Genomic DNA, 19,214 nt, shown 5'->3' with positions numbered 1-19,214 from the left:
CAAAAAAACCCCAAACAACCCATGAGCCCATCAAAAAATGGGTAGAAGATGTGAATAGACTCTTCTCCAAAGAAGGCATATAGGTGGCCAAAAAACACATGAAAAGATTCTCAGCATCTCCAATTATTAGAGAAATGCAAAATGTCACCTCACACCATTCAGAATGGCCATCATTAAGAAGTCTACAATCAATACATGCTAGAGAGGGTGTGGCGAAAAGAGAACCCTCCTTCACTGTTGGTGGGAATGTAAATTGGCACAACCACTACAGAAAGCAGTATGGAGGTTCCTCAAAAAACTAAAAATAGAGCCACCATATGATCTAGAAATCCCACTCCTGGGCATATATCCAGAGAAAACCATAATTCAAAAACATACACACCCCAATGTTCATCACAGCACTATTTACAACAGCCAAATAAGGAAGCAACCTAAATGGTCCATCAACAGAGGAATGGATAAAGAATACTGGGCACATATACACCATAGAGTAGTACTCATCCATAAAAAAGAATGAAATAATGACATTTGCAGAAGCATGGTTGGACCTAGCGCTTATCATACCAAGTGAAGTCAAAGAAAGACAAACATCATATGGTACCACTTATTGGAGGAATCCAAAAAAATGATACAAATGAACTTATTTACAAAACAGAAACAGACTCACAGACTTTGAAAACAAACTTACGGTGACCAAAGGGCATATGTGGAGGGGGAGGGATGGATTTCGGGTTTGGGATCGACAAATGCACACTGTTGTCTCTGGAATGTATGGTCAATGGGGACCTGCTGTAGAGCGCAGGGAAATCTATTCAATGTTCTGTGACAACCTATGTGGGAATGGTTATGTGTACATGTATGGCTAAATCGCTTTGTTGTACAGCAGAAATTAATACAACGTAAAACAACTGTATTTCAGTAAAATTAAATTTAAAAAAAGTTACCTGCTGTAAAGGCATGGAGCATAAGTGATAATCACCTTGAATAATAATGCTCAAAGGAAAAAACAAAACAAAACAAAGCCAATGTATTTTGGAAATCAATACCATTTTTCTATAATGAGCTTTAAGCTACAAATTTTAGAATCTTTAAAGTATAATTAAATTTAAATTGAAAATACAGGTAATATCTTAAATTGTCTTACATTTTTTCTATTCCTCTTGGGAAATAATTGCTTTCTGTGTATCACCCCTCAAATTTCTTTTTATTCTAATATTCAATTAGTGGAATAAATTCATTAAATCTTGAGTTAGGCATACTTCACTAGCCAGTACCAGTAAAAGAAAAGAAAAAGAAAATGCTATTTCCTTTATTTTGAGAAAGACCTATCAGTGTCCTTAGTTAATATAGCACTTGCTTACTTACCGTTTCTAAAGTATGACTATAATATTAAAAGCATCTTACAATAAAAAGAATAACCTTAAAATACACTATAACTGAAAATACACTATCACTGGAAAACAACTCGAAGCATACAGTTCAGTTCACTGCAGAATTTCTTTAACTAGGGGTTAGAACCACAAGGCCCAACAATGGTTAGTGTGATGTTTATTTAGGCAATTAACTGCGTTTTTTCAATACCCTGAAAATAACAATAACATTATTCACCTATTTTCTTGAGCTTTAACTTTTTTTTGAAGGGTTTGAAAGAGAAAAACAGAATTTAAATGATACTAGATAATTCATTTTTTAAAATCCATCTTCAAGAATTTACCACAGTCATACTTCATTAAGGAGTCATTTTCATGTAACAAATGGTAAAGATTGCAATCAAAGAGTAGAACAGAAGAAACTATTAGCAAGTTAACTGCTCTCATGTAGGCTGGTATTTCTCAAGTTTAATTCAAGTTAAAGCTTTTTCCTTCTAAAATAAGTACTTTCTTTTAGAAATAAACTTGAGTTTTAATGAGTATTAAGTTTCAAATGAATGAAAGCAAGTAACTTAAACTCAGCTTATCAGTAAATGATAACATTAGTCCAGATCAGTGTCTGTTAACCACTTTTTCTGTTACAAAATTCAAGAATATAATGAAAAATATGCACATTCTTCCCAACAAAAAACATATACATACAAAATTTGATTTTTAACTTGGGATATTCACAGACGTTCTGAAGCTCATCTAAATATGACTTGGTAATAGGTTACAGTTAAGGTGTTTTGTTTGTTTTTTTTTCCCCCTTTTTGGCCGCACCTGTGGCATATGGAAGTTCCCAGGCCAGGGATCAAATCTGCAACAACCTATGTCACAGCGGCAGCAACACCAGATCCTTAACCCAGTGCCAGGCTGGGGAATCAAATCCATACTGACATGGAGACAACACCAGACCCTTAACCCACTGCACGACCACAGGAGCTCCAATATTTAAGGTATTTTGTAGCTTTAAATCGTAGTTTTAAAAAATAAGGTAAAAGTCTTTAAAGTCTTGAAACTTAAAAGGAAGTCTTGAGAATAAAAGAGAAAACCTAAACACAATTCGTTAATTTACTCACTGCTGTCAGAAGGCTGAGTACCTTATCTAGATGCAGATGCAGGTGTTAATCTGACAAAGTAATTCCTACCTCAGACATGAGAAGTTAGGCAAAGTAAGAGTCTTACATAAAGCTAGGATATTTCTAGACATAGAAATGTGTGATGTTCACAGCTTTCAAATGACAGTAAGTTGTCTTCTCCCAACACGCCCCCATCAAGTGCAACTCCTTCTTAGAGTGAAGAAGAAAAATATTACATAATGTAGGCTATATCTGAGCTCTTTTGGGTGACTGTTTGGGGGAAAGGGAATACTTTCAGATACTTAAATTTCCTATTTAAAAATAGTCATTGGATCACTGCCAAATAAAAACACAAAAAGAACCAACCTGTACTTACCTGTCATTCTTGTTCTCTGAAGGAAATGCAGTAATTATAAACATATCCACACTTTTGGGTACATTCTCCTAAGCATGAATGGATTTGGAATGCACCATGGCTTAACCCCAACCTCTAACCTACCAGGGTGGCTGGCAGTGGCCCTCCCTGCCTAGCTGATAATCAAGCAGAGCTGTCACCTGGTCATTGATTTTGGACGACAAGGCTGCCCTGAGAAGGACTGTGGAGCTGATGTAATTACTGTCCTCAGAGAACACGAATTACTGAATGGCCTCTTTTCTACCGCTTTAGAAAGGTAGAGCAACTATTAGAAAAGTTGTTAGCTGCTTCCAAAATGTCACTAAATTTGAGCATTAAAAACATTAAAGAGTATGAATGGAAAGGTAGTCCTCTGTAAAAGCTGCCCTTAGGGGTAGGTGATAACAGTGTGAGAACTGACTGGCTGTTGCCTGGGCCAGGATCAAGGTCAACTCCAGAGCAGAGAATCACACGTAAAGTAAGCCTTATCTTGGCATTAAGCAACTGAATATTCTGAATTAATGCTTGCCAACTTGAGAGTGAAATGACAGCTGTGGTGGTAACCAGTGATAAGAAAAGCACCAGGAATAGCCAGGACACTGAAAACTGCTGAGATTATAGCCTTGGATAAAGTGTTTCTTATAAAGTTTGATACTAGTAACGTCTGTTAGACGGGTTCTATTTTATAAGCTCAAGTAACGAATCATACACTTCATAGAATTTAATAAACATTACAGCTTAGTGGAATAATTTGGATGTAAAATTATTTAAATATATAAGGACTGAGCCCCTGTCTCTTCAAATCTTAGAGAATCAGGAAGAAACAGGCTACAGATAGTTCCTGGCTTGCATACGGCCTTCCAGAGGGTTTTAAAAATCCTCCCCAGAGGAAGAGATTCTCTATCCTCTAGTCCTGCAAGTTTACAGGCAGCCTGGTGTCTTCTCCTCAGTTAAGCCAGGGCAGGATTGCCAGATAAATTATAGGACATCCAGTTAAATTTGCTTTTCAGATCAATATTTTTTTTGTTAAGTACACCCAAATATAGCACGGTCCATAATTACACTAAATTATTTGTTATCTATTTTAAATTCAAATTAAGCTGGGCATCCTGAGTATTTTTTTTCTTTCTTTTTTTTTGTCTTCTGCTAAATTTGGAAACTCTAAGATGGGAGTTGGTGGTGGAGGGGCTGACAGGGTTACTTGTCAGACGTCTGCATGGGTGGTGCCAGTATAGGAGCCCGTTCCTGGTCCAGACCCTCACTGACATGTAGCTATGGGACACTTGAAATGTTGCTAATCCAATACGAAATGTTCTATAGATGTAAAATACACACTTAGTACGAAAAAGGTAAAACAACTCATAAATTCCTGTACTAAGTACATGGTAAAATAGTAATATTTTAGAAATATTAGATTAAATAAAATATAATTTAAAGTAATTTTGCCTGTTTCTTTTTACCTTTTTGATGTGGCTACAAACAAACAAACAAACAAAACACACAAAAAAATCACCTTAAAATTACACATGTAGCTTGTATTTGTGACTTGCAATGTATTTTACTGGACAGTGCTGGTCTAAAATGACTCCAAGGAGAGGACTGGGCTAGGATTGCCTTCCTGTTCTTTCTCTAAAAAATGAAAAATGGCAAATACAGGGCTGCCTCTCTCACTTCCACCTAGCTATCCAAGTAGGTAGGGGACATGATCATACCAAGGAAACTAAATTTCTAGCAGAGACTGTTTCCATGGATTGGCTCTGATACTTTAAAAACAAAAACAAAACATAGCATTCAAATACCAGTGAGAGGCACATTAGAAACCTGATCTTTGAAAAGGTCTTACTTAAGTCAAAAGATGAAATTAACACTAGTGTGTACCTGTATTACGATTAAGTGTGTGTCTGTATATATAAAAATAAAACCTCCCAGATCCTAGTTCTAATGGAAGACTCTCTCAAGTACTATCATGTTGGGTTTTCATTCCCATATATTATTAGAATCAAAATAATTTATTTTGTTGTCTAATACACATTGAGATGATACAAGTTATTAATAAGAATTATTGGTAAGAGATCTTACCTGTGATACTCTAGATACAGAAAGCAAGATCTCAAAGGTCTTCATTTTATACAGTCATGCTGCATAACTGATGTGGAATTAGAACACCGGTTTTAGAACGAGGAAATAATTTTTTTTCTCTTTAAAAAGTTATGTTGCAGATACTATAGTAAGACAAGGCTCATTTAAAAAAAAAAAGATGACTGGGAATGGGGTGGGGAGGCCTTTTTAGAGTAAAAAAATTCAGTTATTACAAAGCTTAGCTTAGCTAAGAAATAATTTTTATACCCAACCTTACATTTTCAGTAAGTTTGACCTTTAATACAAAATTTTTTCTCAGCTGGCCCAAAGAGTTGATGCATTTGTCTATTCTGTTCCATGCTATTAGATGGGTTAAAAATTTTTAACATGCTGTCATAAATTAAAAGTTCAAAGAAAACTATAGAGAAATTATTTTCATATACTAAGTAATGTCTATTTCTTCACTAATATAACATGCCATATTTACTCTGACGATTTTTATCTTTTATTTATTTATTTTTGTCTTTTTTTTGGGGGGGGGTGCACCCGCGGCATATAGAGGTTCCCAGGCTAGGAGTCCAACTGGAGCGACAGCTGCCAGCCTATGCCAGCCTACGCCAGAGGCACAGCAACGCCAGATCCAAGCCACATCTGCGACCTACACCACAGCTCATGGCAACGCTGGATCCTCAACCCATTGATTAAGGCCAGGGATCAAACCCGCAACCTCATCGTTCCTAGTTGGAATTGTTTTTGCTGAGCCACAATGGAAACTCCAAAGATTTTTATCTTTTGAAGTCGCCTGCAGTTATAATAAGAAAGACTGGTTCTAAGTTCTCAACTATGTACATATAAAAAACCAAAATGGTTTCAAGGTTTTTTCACAAAAGGTCTCAGGTGTATTTTTAGTCATTCTAACAGCAAACACAAAAGGCATTTTTCCTTCTTAATATCACTTATTATATACAGTAAGAACAACTGCTTTGAAAAGAAAAAATATATATATCATCAAGCAAAGATAAGGCTACAGGCAAAAATCAGCAGATTTCTCCCAAACTTAATAGTTCATAAAAAGTTTGCATCTTTTAGAACTAAAGTTTCCAAGATCATTTTTATGAGCTTTCAAAAAAAAAGATGAATAAATTTGGCTATGGACAGATTTAATTTCTTCATCAGCACTGTAAGCCCTCAGTGTCAATGCCACCATGGGTCCTGGTAATTATAATCTGAAATGTTCCGTAGACATTTGGTCTTCTGGTGGCAGCCAGTTACCCTTACCTAGTACTAATCTACTTTTAATCCTGATGACATTTTCAAAATCAAATCATTGTCAATGAATGATAACCAAGTGACAATTTATGCTCAGTCACTGTGGGAGGTGCCTATCAACTGTATAAAAGAGCAATAGGTTTTCTGAGATTAGAGTTTAGAAGTAAAGGTAAGATACTGATTTATTTATCCTTCATAAGGTTTCCTATCTGGAACCCATGTATATCTTTTCTGAAGATAGGAAAAAGTTGCAGGATAGGGAAAAAAAAAAAATCTGCTGATTTTGAGGGATTTTTTTTTTCTTCTAATTAGGATCTGACATAAATTTTATGATCATATTCCTATTAAAAATTAAGAAGATATTTGTTCCCATACTTTCTGAAGCTTAATACAGATTTTAAAAATGTTTTGAGGGACTTTCTCTGAAGTAAAGGGAAGCTTCAAGAAGATCATAAAAAGCAATTCTTCAAAGCTGGTTATATCAATTTAAGCTATTAAGCCACCAGATTGCTTAAATGCTGTCATTGTTTCAAAATTCTTCAATGCAAACCTTAATGTATCCAAGAGAGTTCTTAAGGGATCAACCACAGCAGTTATTAAACTGATTTAAATGCAGACTGAAGTGGAAGACAAGTTTTACTATAACTGGAATTTTTAAAAAACAAAACACACCCATACATCTCTGGGACATGTTTCACTTTTGAGAAGGAAAACCACCTCTTCTTGATGGCTGTGTGTGGGGTCCTGCCCACAGGTGGCTGCTTAGGCCCCTTTACTATGAGCAGTTGGAAGGGTCTCAAGGCCTCAATGGAGCATTCCAAACCCAGACCTGCTCGGAGCTTGGGCCCACAAGTGTGCACTCCCTACACAGCGCTTACCTTTAGAGAACAAGGAGGTTGACACAACCTGGTCAAGTGCTCACACCCCACACCTCCAAGAACACTGAAAAAGACCTGCGGATCTGTCCTGGTGCAGGAGGGACCTCTAATCTTCTTGTGGTGGAAGTTTAAGATTTTCCTGAAGAGGAGAGAAAAGTAAAATATTATGCTGAGATCATATCATTTGGTTCAAGTTTATCTGTCTAGAATACAAATTGTAGGCTCTAAAGAAATAAATTAGATAAAATCAGGTATTCCAAAAGCCGTATTCTCTGCTTTCACAGAAAGTATCTTCACTAAAGAATATTATTTGCTTCAAACATTACTCTTTAAACCCCAAACTTTTAAGTGACTAGTTTAACCTCTCCCTCAGCAATGAACTCATAGTTGAAAGCTGAGCAAGGTATGGACAAATTCTGGGTTGCCAAATGATCAGAGTTGTAAGTACTATTTAAAAAAAAAAAATAGGAAAGCTAAACTCCCTGAAAAGCAATGAGTTAAAAAGAGCAAAAAGAAACTTTGTCCTTCCTCTATCTCTCTTTAATGACATGCATTTCCTGACAACTGAAAGAAAAGAAGCCCTTTGACTTGGGAAAAATGCCACATAATCACACGTGAAGCAATCTACTAACTGTAAGCTCCTGGAGAAAATGGATTTGGGATGCAGCTTTTTTTTTTTTTAATTTTTATACTAATTATCTGTAGAGCTTAAGTATCTTCTGGCATATGGTAAGCACTAAAAAAAAAAAATTGGTAAGTAGAAAGAATATTAACCAATTAGTCAATATTCTCAAGGTTGAAATTTACATAAAATGAAACATTCAGAAGTCTACAGATGTTTCAAGGGGTGTGAAAATACGTTATTTAAAAATAATGTTAACAACATCAACCTCTAATTACATATTAAATAACTTCAGAATATAATGCTTTAAAAATATTGTATCAAAATATTTATGAGAAAATGCTATGAATATATTATTTCAAACCAAATTCCTGAGAAGGAATGGAATATTTTATGAAGGTAAGAAAGTATTTTCAAAATATACTGCCCAATATCAAATAAAAGAATAATATTGATGTAGATAAAAAAGTAATGTCTTTTTTATATTTAGTTTTGTTTTTACCTTTTGAAGAATAGGTTACATAAACCAAGTGATAATGATTATCTATTTACATAATTATGCTTTATTTATTTATTTATTTTTGTCTTTTTAGGGCCCCACCCAGGGCATAAGGAGATGCCCAGGCTAGGGGCTGAATCAGAGCTGTAGCTGCCACCCTACACCACAGCCACAGTATGCAGGATCGGAGCCACATCTGTGACCTAAACCACATCTCAGGGCAATGCCTGGATCCTTAACCCACTGAGCAAGGCCAGGGATCGAACCCACGTTCTCATGGATGCTAGTTGGGTTCGTTGAATGCTGAGCCACAATGGGAACTCCTTTATTTTTTTTTCATAATTATGCTTGAGTAATTCATTACCAAATTTTAAACTGAAATCAGAAGATGCCATTCTATCAGACCTACATTTTAAGTAAATATGTACATTTTCTTCAATCTCAAAAAAAACACAAAATTTAAATAGGAGATACTGAATCCTATTCATGCATTTGTTTTCCTGAACTTATAGACTATTACTAAGAACAGAGATTGCTTTCCTTCCATTAGTTTCATAACTCTTTCCAAAGTTGATAAATTAGGGAGAAAAAGAAGAAATGCTAAAGTCTGTAACACATAAAACAATCACACTGATAAAGGACTAAATACATATAGGATTTTTAATCCAAAATGAAAGGCCACTAGAATCAGAAAAAAATCTATATAACCAAGTACTTGATTTCACTTGACCCCAAATTTCTCAAAAGTAGAACCAATCCTCAAAATGCAGGGGACAGTGCACCTGGCACACACCATTTCAGGGCACAGGCAGCCGTTTAATGTACAGCCAAAACGATGGGAAGAAGGCAGGCAGTAAATCCAGGATTTATGTTTACCCTGTATCAATAAAACAGTGTTTTAGCTGACAGATTATGTCTTAATTATAGGATTAAAAGGCTTTTCATATTTCCAAGGAATTCAATTTAATATCTTATCAGGGAATCAGGATTAAATGTGAAAAAAGGAAAACATTTAAAAGAAAACTTTAGAAACTCAATTTAGAACATTTTTCCTATTTTGGACATCTTGGAAAACCTCTGAAACTAACTTAGGGGGGAAGTGGTGAAAATAGGTACAACGAATTAAGTGTAATATGCAGAGGGAGCTTAAAAGGGGTAAAGGAAAATGAAAAGTTGTCAATTTTGCTGAAAAAGGTTCCACTACCTGGATGAATCCCCAGGGCAGGAGGGTAAAGAGAGAAGATAGGTTCCCCAGACGGAAGCACTGACGAGGCTCCCCCCTTTAGAGTCCTGATTCATATTACGGGGCCATGGATCATGCCTCATTTCCACTGGCAGGAGGGGAGGAGTCTAGCTTACTTCATTCAGAGATCTAGTATTCAGGTCTTAATTTCACTACCAAGATACCAAAGCAAGATGATTAGCTAGTCCAACAGATGACTTAAGTTTCTCACAAAGCTTCCCTAAGGACTGTTGCTCATAGCTATTACTTAGCTCCCACTACACAGAACCCTCCAGGCAGCCTCCCTCAATGAGGGACAGCAGGTGATGTGCACAGATGACACAGACTTCACACCACTCTGCTCTAAGAGGTTCCAAATACATGTTGGAATCGAGAAGAAGCAGTTAGCCCTGAGCTGGTATAACCAACGTGAGTCCACTGCCCACACTTAATGGTACACTGAGCTAGGTTACACAAGTAGCATCTTATGATACTGTTTCTTACAATTTTTAACTAACTGTAATTTCCAGTTCTAAGTCATTGTGTCCTTGGAAATGACTGACTGATAAGTTATCAATGACATATTCCAGTATATTCCTCCCATCAGTTCCATCTGTAGCATGGAGAATTTTCTGCAGTTGTTGATGTTCTCTATCTGCTCTGTCCAAATGTAAGCATCGGCTGCCTGTGGCTACTGAGTTCCTCAAATGTAGCTAGTGTGCCTGAGGGACTGAATTTTTTATTTTACTTAATTAATCTGCACTTAACTGCCCCATCAGACTGGTGGCTACCATGGTGAACAGCACCATGCTGGGTGCAGCATCACTTTCACCTGACCTTATAACTACTATTTTTTAAAAATCACTCATTACCTTTGACTTTAACACAAATATTTTAACTGTGGGCATCACTTTCCACATGCACATACAGGTGTTTATATACTTGTAATTATGGCATATAAACTTACTAGTTTATTTGCCCTCACACCTAACATTTCTCAAACTGCAAGGTCCAACACTGTGGCCACCAGCCCCATGTGAGTATTTAAGTTTAAATGCTGTTAAATATAAATAAAAATTCAGGAGTTCCCATTGTGGCTCAGGGGAAATGAATCTGACTAGCACTCATGAGGACACAGGTTCGATCCCTGGCCTCACTCAGAGGGTTAAGGATCCAGCGTTGCCATGAGCTACGGTGTAGGTCGCAGACGAGGATCGGATCTGACATTGCTGTGGCTGTAGTGTAGGCCAGCGGCTACAGCTCTGATTTGACCCCTAGCCTGGGAACCTCTATGTATCATGGGTGTGGCCCTGAAAAAGACAAATTAAAAAAATAAAATTCAGTCCCTGAGGTGCCCTAGCCACATCTTAAGTGGCTAATAGCTATGATATCAGATAGTGCAAAGTACAGAATATTTCTATCAATACAAAATGTTCTACTGGACTAGAGTCTTCAAAACCAGTCATTCAAAGACAATATATAGTATTTTACATTGACATTCTATAATCAGTCTCTAAAGTGAGCATTTTTCTACACACATGATTTGCAATTAGCATAACATTTATTTCCTAAATCCCTACCAGTGAAATATCTGAACATATTGGGACTCTGAGCTCAGAAGAGTTTGGTAATCACCGCTTATCTTTACAAAATTAGAGTTCTTTTTAGCCCCTTTAATACAATGGAAAAAAAACTACTGTAATTATAATTTGTTATTTTTTACTAAGTGCATGGGTAATATTTCCCCTCATGTTTATTATTCACATTCATTTATTTTCATACTCTTCATCTGTCACACTTTTTCTCTTTTATATATTAGGGTCCTGATGTCTACATGTGCATATTCTGCAATAATATAAAACTATCACAGCTATTATCATTTACTCTATACCTTTTTATGCAGATATTTCCCACAATCATCAGTGATCCTTTAAATTATATTTAATCTGATATAATTTTTTTTTTTTTTTTTTTTTTACTGTTTCTTTGGGCCGCTCCCGCGGCATATGGAGGTTCCCAGGCTTGGGGTCGAATCGGAGCTGTAGTCACTGGCCTACGCCAGAGCCACAGCAACGCGGGATCCGAGCTGTGTCTGCAACCTACACCACAGCTCACAGCAACGCCAGATCGTTAACCCACTGAGCAAGGGCAGGGACCGAACCCGCAACCTCATGGTTCCTAGTTGGATTCGTTAACCACTGCGCCACGACAGGAACTCCTAATCTGATATAAATTTTTAATATTTAAGAGGGTCTTTGGTGAATTCTACTAATGTTTCAAACATGGGACGTAAAAGCAATTTCCCTGCTACTTTAAAAAAAAAATTCCTATGCTTGTATAAAGTATGGATGAATGCCTTTTTTTCCTAATCATTTTGCAGTTAGACCACTGAATACCACTATCTAACACTCTTTCAGTGCCCTCCCCTATAGGGAAGAATATTAAGTTGCTGATGGGAGATGGGACTAATTTTGGTTTCCTCATACTGCTCCAGTCATCCATGTCTACTTTTCAGAATTCCTCTTAAGAAGGCAATTGCATCAATTTAGGAAAGTGTGTGAGTAGAACGAAGACAAGGATGTGGAGGAAATGTTTTGCTCAAAGATTAAGAAAAAGTTTGCTGATTCTAGCACCTACTCAATTTCTAAACTCACAGAACGCTAAAATGTGTAAAACTATTAAAATGGGCTGACTTCACCTCTGTGTTGACACTGGCAGGAATTGGGGTGGCCACAGAGGCAAGCATGAGGTTGTGAGTGAGGCACATGAATCTACCTAAGTCACAGGATGAAGGGCCTTTCTCCTCCCTCTCACTGACTGGGAGTCAGAGGGTCAAGGAAAGTTTCCACCTAAATCTTCAAGGGGCAGAGAAGTATCTTTTAGTACCTGGGTTACACATCTGCTCCTGCCTCATGAGCGCTGTTTCAGATGCTGCTGCTTTAGAAAAGTTTCAGATAAGCAGTAAGGTGAGACTTCCCACACTGTGGAACCAAGATAAAAGACAACTCTAGAAAATTGAAAATTAGAAGTAAACCCAGAAATCTATAAACTGCTTTTAGTCAAATAATTTACCAATATTCTCATGATTCAGAAATACTTTCTCTTCATTTATTTGAATCTTAAAGTGTTTTCAAATATGTCAATAGTGCCTTTCTCAAGGTCTAACGACAGCTTTCTCAAATTTATTGCTAAGTATTATATTTTGTTTGTTACTATTCTGAGTGGGGTCTTTCCCCATCATTTTTCAGCTAGTATAAAAATACAATCTACCAGGAACTTTATTTTTGTTGTTTACAAAAATGGTTTTAAAGCTGACTGCCATAGATTTCCCTAATCAATCATGCCATCTAAAAATGAAACATTTTGGTTTTATTTTTTCTTCTTCATATTTTCTTCATTAACAGTATTAAGTAAAAATGGAGTTAGTGATGATGGCTGTATAAACTAAAAATAAAAATGGTAACTCTTTTGCTCCTAAATTTATGTTTATGATCCTAGCAATATTAAATTATCCCCATATGCCATCTTCCTACTAGCTCCACCCTTATCCATGACACTGTTCGGCTTGCTGACTTCACAAAGCATCCCACTTGTCACACAGGACCCAGCGGGAAAGCAGTAAATCCCACCAAGTAGACCTGGGAAAAGGTTCCAAACTCCTAAATGATCCACAGTGTGTCTGCAGACTACATAAAGTTATCCCAACACTGACAATGTTGATGAGATTCAAAGAAGAGAGAAGTTTATTCTACAAACATCCTATAATTACATGGGCAAGTCAGTGCTACGTCCTCTTTGTACCTAAAGTTACTCTTGGATAGTAAATGAGGGAGTTGAGATGATTCTAAAAGCACCAGGTTTCTTTCTAGGATGAACTAGTTCAGGGAAATCAAAAAGCCATAGTTAATGAGGGAAATTCTTCTTTACAAAAGAATTTCCACTAATAAATGAGGAAGGGGTGGCAAATTAAAACATTCATTATCTTGCAAACCCTATGATAGAACTGATTCAGAAACAATCAGCAATGATGCAACATGAGAGGAAAGGGGAGAACTCTTATACATATACATATATCCATCCTTTTTTCCCATATATGTTAGTACAAACTATTGAGTAGATTCTCCTGTGCTATACAATAGGTTCTTGTTAATCATCTATTTTATATAGTAGTGTGTCTGTTATTCCCACCCTCCTAAGTCTTTCCTCCCTCAATGATTTCACCTATGGTAACCATAACATTGGTTTTGAAAACTGTCAGTTTTTTTAAATAAGTTCTTTTGCATCATTTTTATTAAATTCACTTTGCTGTATACCTGAAACTAATACAAGATTGTAAGTGAACTATACTCCAATAAAATTAATTTTTTTAAAAAAGGGGAGAACTCTCAATGAATGGGCTGTCACCACTGGCCAATTCCCACATCGCTGAGTATGACGAACAAACACCATATGCTCCATGATGTGATCCGGTGAGAATCAACAGCCCCACATACGGGGTACTCCTGCCCACCCTCCCCCAGCACCAAAGTCAAAGCTGAACCATGATCTAATTAAGTATTTTGAGCTAAGTTCTAATTTTCAGGAAATTTAAAGCTTAAAGGAATAAATTAGCTGTGAAGCCAAGAGAAGAATCCAGGATAGGGGCCAGTCTATGGCACAGCTTGGCCAACTTCTTTAGTAAGTCATGATGAAAAGGAAGGAAAGAAAGAAGATGGAGTTCCCTTTGTTGGCTTAGTGGTAATGAACCTAATGACGATGCAGGTTTGATCCCTGGCCTCACTCTGTAGTTTAGGTCCACAGACATGGCTTGGAACTAGTGTTGCTGTGGTTGTGGTATAGGCCGGCAGCTGCAGCTCTGATCTGACCCCTAGACTGGTAACTTCCATATCCCACAGGTGTGGCCCTAAAGAGGAAAGAAGGAAGGAAGGGAGGGAGGAAAGGAAGGGAAGGAAAGGGAAGGGAAGGGAAGGGAAGGGAAGGGAAGGGAAGGGAGGAAGGAAGGAAGGAAGGAAGGAAGGAAGGAAGGAAGGAAGGAAGGAAGGAAGGAAGGAAGAAAAGAAAAGAAAGAAAAAAGAGAAAAAAGAAGAGAGGAAGGAAGAGGAAAGGAAGGAGGGAGATAGATGGGTAGTGGGAAAGAGGAGAATTTAATTATATGGCAGTCCTAATCAAATGCTATGTGGATTTTGTTTGGATTATGAACAAACAACCCAAATATAAAATGACATTTTTGAATTAAAACCAGGGAGAACTGAATTGGGGTGGACTATCAGGCAATAAATAATTTTGTTAATTTTGTTTGATGTGATAGTGGTATTATGGTTACATAAAAGAGCCTTTTTTTAAAAAAAATAGATGATATTGAAGAATGCAGGAGTAAAAAGACTTGAGATCTGGGATCTGCTTTAAAATAGTTGAGGAAAAAAGAGGAAGTACATGAGGCAACTGTGGTGAAATTTTGCTAATTGTTAAGTCTGGGACATATATAGGGAGCTTATTACACTAAACTCTCTTCCTTTGCATGTTTGAATTTTTTTCATGATAATTAGAAAAAACATTCAGGCCCCCAGGACATCATCCATTAGGCCAGATGTACTTTAAGTAAAAACAGCACTATTATCTACCACCTGGTCATACATCAAACGTTCTCACTGTGTACAAAGTAAGGGTGAAAACTATATGACAGACTGCACTGTAGTTGGCACGGAGGAGCCCACACTGTAAAAGATTCATTTTAAAATTAAATTTGACTTGCATACAGTTACCGTGTATAACTGTAGAGAATGACAAATTCTAGTCCAATAATACTTCAGGAAACAAAAGAGCAGAAAAACAAATTAAGTTGTACCTCAAAAACAAATACATTCCATTTTTAGGGTATACTGAACCAATGCAAAGTAAGTTATTTTATTTTGATATCTTACCCCTGTCATATCTCAATATACTCATGCTGCCTTCTGATTTTAATGGTACATATTAGTTGGATCTGCATTTTCAAAAACTATCGCCTGACCCAATGACCCCTTCTTTAATCAGCTGATGTTCTCTTCTCTGCATGAGACTGACTGGTCTCAGCTAAGTGATAGGAAATCATGTGCTACAGCCAATATTTTATACACATCGGCTTTCAGGTATTCAGGTGAAAGACAGACAAAAGTTTTACACCCACACAGATAAACATTTAAGTGAATTTCTAAGGGTAGAGTATGTGGCAGAAACACACTTAAACCTGCCCTTCATCTGTTTTACCATATCACCTCCACCACAGAACTGCAGTCATCATTTATTTGTTCCCACATAGAAAGTATTCTACAGCATGACAGGCCAACTAGAAATGTTATTTTTACTAGTTTTCAACTTCACCTTTACTGTATTAATGATTGCTCAATGAAGTATAAGACTTTTTTCTATATGAGACCACAGTAAGCAAATCCTCCAAAAAAGTTTCTTGCTAACTTTATATTCTTACAAACTTCGATCTCCTTCCATATGACTGCATGTTAATATTTCCTCCAAATAACTTGTAAATTTAAATACTGTGTCCAAAAAATGTTTGCATTTGATGCCCTTGTAACATTTTACCACTTAAAATGTAAAGCTCACAATAAAGGCATTCTTAACTATATTAAAGCCTGTAAAAGCCATCTCTTTTAACTCTGAAGTTTTAATATGAAGAATTATTCTAATTATCACTACAGTAGCATCCAGTAGTTCAAGAGGCACAACAACCAACTTCCTCCATTCACAGGACCCAAAACCCACCAGGGCACAGGTGCCTGCCATGCTGAGGCAGAGGTGGCAACAAGGTGGGCCTTCAATCAGCAGCTCCAAGGTACTGCACTCCTCCTTATCAGGAGTAGATGGTGTGGACGGGGTCCAGCAAGATCATTTGGTAAAAGAAATAAGTATATGTGTAGATACATACATGTATAAATCATGCCTGCCTAAGCCTTTCCCCTTAAAATGCTATAGGTTATTTGAATTAGTAAATCAATCAGAGAACTCATGACACTATTTACACAACTAGAAATGCCCTATACTGTTGTGAAGGGTAGAGTTGATAAGAACTCCTATACTTATTTAAAACTGGTTTATCAAGTTAGTTCAAAGGCATAAAAAAATAACTTGGTACCTGTTGGAAACATTTACTAGAAAACATTTTTAATCATGTAACAAGGAAATCAGTTTGAACTTAGGCAGACTAAATGAATTTTAAATTTCTTTTGTGAAGTTACAGAACAGTACATAATTTAAACATGGAAATATTTGAGAAGCCCTGAAATAGTATATGTAAAAATCAATAATGTATTTTTTACTTGAAGGCTTCATGTAAAATACTTTGTAGAACAGAATTCTTTATTCAATATATGTAAACAGTAAAAACAATGAATTCTTAACTTTCCATTTCAATTTGGAGAAATATATACATTTTTCCTGTGCGTATACCAACACCCCCCCCCCCCCACACACACACACCACACATACATAAAATAGGGAGTCTGAGATGCTGAGATAGCCCCATAATCTTAGTAGGGTTATAAATCTAAGATCCCTCCACTTAGGGACCTGGAAGGAACCAGGTCTCAGATTTTATGCTTGGATGTTGAAGTATTCTTGCTGTGGTTTTTGTCTTCCTAGACCTAAGCAGAGTGACAAGATAATTCTTTTAGGCTACCATGACATTATTATTAGTAAGTGCTAGATACCTTAGCAAATTTTCAATAGACAACTTGTTGATTAATTGTACTCAAACTATTTGTAGTCATGGGAAACCATACTTGTAGTATTGAAATAATATTCTCTTATTTAGCATCTTACAATGGAAGAAATATTTCCATACTTTAAACAAAAATAAAGACAGTAGGTTATGACATGTCTATTTTAGATTAATTTCAAATATTTCATCTGAAAAGCCTCATTAAAGTACTTTCACTTAATTAAATTGGATTAATCCATAAATATAAAAAGTTTCCTTTTACATAGGTGGACTTAAGCCATAAGAGCATAGCTTGAAGACAATGTTTAATTAAATTTTTAACAAAAATTACTTAACTCTTAAAACATTTTTCCCGGGTATCAAAGTAAAAGATACAGTAAAAGTCTACATAAAAAAATGTATTTTTTTACAAATTTAAAATATTTTTGCAAATTATATATAGAAGTAGCTAAGACACAGTATCTTAAGGCGGGAAATAACTTGCTTTATAATAAACAGCAAGTAGAGCTTCACATAAGTTTACATTATAAACAAATATAGTGTTTAATATCCACATAATCAAACCTTCCAAACTTACTCTAATTTGGTTTAGGTTTATTTCCCTTAGTGAAAGTAAGAGCAGATCTTCGCCGCTTCTTAGATAAGAAGGGTCAGTCCCATGATGCCTGGGACAGAGGAACCTTGGGGTCAAGGCTGAGGTCACTTTGGTCTGGAGATGCAATCTATGTGGGCCTTTGGGTGACTGCTACATTGCTGCTCTAGAGATCTCACTGGAATTTTGTTTAGCAGTACTAAAGGTAACAGCTCTGCGTAGTGCAATATTTATTTGAAGCACTCTTCCGCAATTATTTCAGTTGGCCCAACTGTGCAAACATCTCTGACATGAGGAATTTATTATCGTTACTGTCATCGTAAAGTACAACATATGGAAATGTGAAGACCCTGCTTTAAGCACTTTCTTAGAGACTGTTTTGGCTATTTTATAAGCATCAAATAATTTAATTTTAATATATGTACTGTTATTACATCCATTTTATAGATGAGGAAAAACTGAAGCACAGAGGAATTAGACAAGTTTCCTAAGACTGGAAAGATTGTTAGTATCAGTTAATACTCAAACGCAACCAGTCTGATTCTAGAGCCCAACCTCTGAACCATTACAACTTGGAAATTTTTTTGTCTTTTTGTCGTTTCAGGGCTGCACCCACAGCACATGGAGGTAGCCAGGCTAAGGGTCTAATCGGAGCTGTAGCCACCGGCCTACCCCACAGCCACAGCAACACCAGATCCGAGCCACGTCTGCGACCTACACCTCAGCTCTCGACAATGCCGGTTCCTTAACCCACTGAGCGAGGCCAGGGACTGAACCTGCAACCTCATGGTTGGATTTGTTTCTGCTGCACCACGACGGGAACTCTGCAACTTGGAAATTTTTAATGTAAAACTGTTTCATATAATTTTATTAAATGATCTGTGTAATACAAAATATGCAAGATGGCCATTATGAATTTGCTGTGCTCATGTTCACTTCTTAGTACCTTAGAAACCTGAAGACTTTTCCATAGCAATTTCTTATTTTATTTTTTATGGTTTTCATTTTAGGACTGCACCCACAGCATGTGGAAGATCCCAGGCTAGGGGCTAAATGGGAGCCGTAGCCACTGCCTTACACCACAGCAACAGCAATGCCAGATTTGACCCACATCCACGACCTACACCACAGCACATGGCAATGTCAGATCCTTAACCCACTGAGTGAGGCCAGGGATTGAACCCACAGCCTCATGGATACTAGGTTTGTAACCTGCTGAGCCACAACAGGAACTCCTATTTCTTAATTTAAGCAAGCTATACAAAAGCCAAAACTATTTCAGTCCCTATTAATTTCTAAGATTCATTCTCAAAGAGTTTCTGTCCAATTTTTTTTTTGTCAAAATGAGTAACAATTTCATGAAGAAAGTCAACTGATTAAATGCTTATTAGCACATTACAGATCAACTCTCAGGGTATCCTTACTGTAATTACTTGTTCAATGTCTACCTTCCC

At 36.7% G+C, this 19,214-nt stretch overlaps 1 protein-coding gene across 9 annotated transcripts in view; it reads right to left on the bottom strand.

The window, feature by feature from the left end:
• ZEB1 (zinc finger E-box binding homeobox 1) overlaps nt 1-19,214 on the bottom strand; it is a 200,704-nt gene that overhangs the window by 127,124 nt on the left and 54,366 nt on the right. For 4 of the 9 annotated variants that reach the window (XM_047754878.1, XM_047754879.1, XM_047754882.1 and 1 more), the window contains one exon: nt 7,112-7,250. The exons of 4 other annotated variants lie outside the window; for them this stretch is intronic. The gene's annotated coding sequence lies outside the window, so the exon portion shown is untranslated. Of the gene's footprint in view, nt 1-7,111; nt 7,251-12,340; nt 12,436-19,214 lie in introns of all 9 variants that reach the window. One more of the 9 variants, XM_047754881.1, reaches the window with a different exon arrangement.

This window comes from Phacochoerus africanus, chromosome 12 (genome assembly GCF_016906955.1).
Source record: "Phacochoerus africanus isolate WHEZ1 chromosome 12, ROS_Pafr_v1, whole genome shotgun sequence".
Classification (NCBI taxonomy): Eukaryota; Metazoa; Chordata; class Mammalia; order Artiodactyla; family Suidae; genus Phacochoerus; species Phacochoerus africanus.
This window is presented reverse-complemented; position numbering and strand designations above follow the sequence as displayed.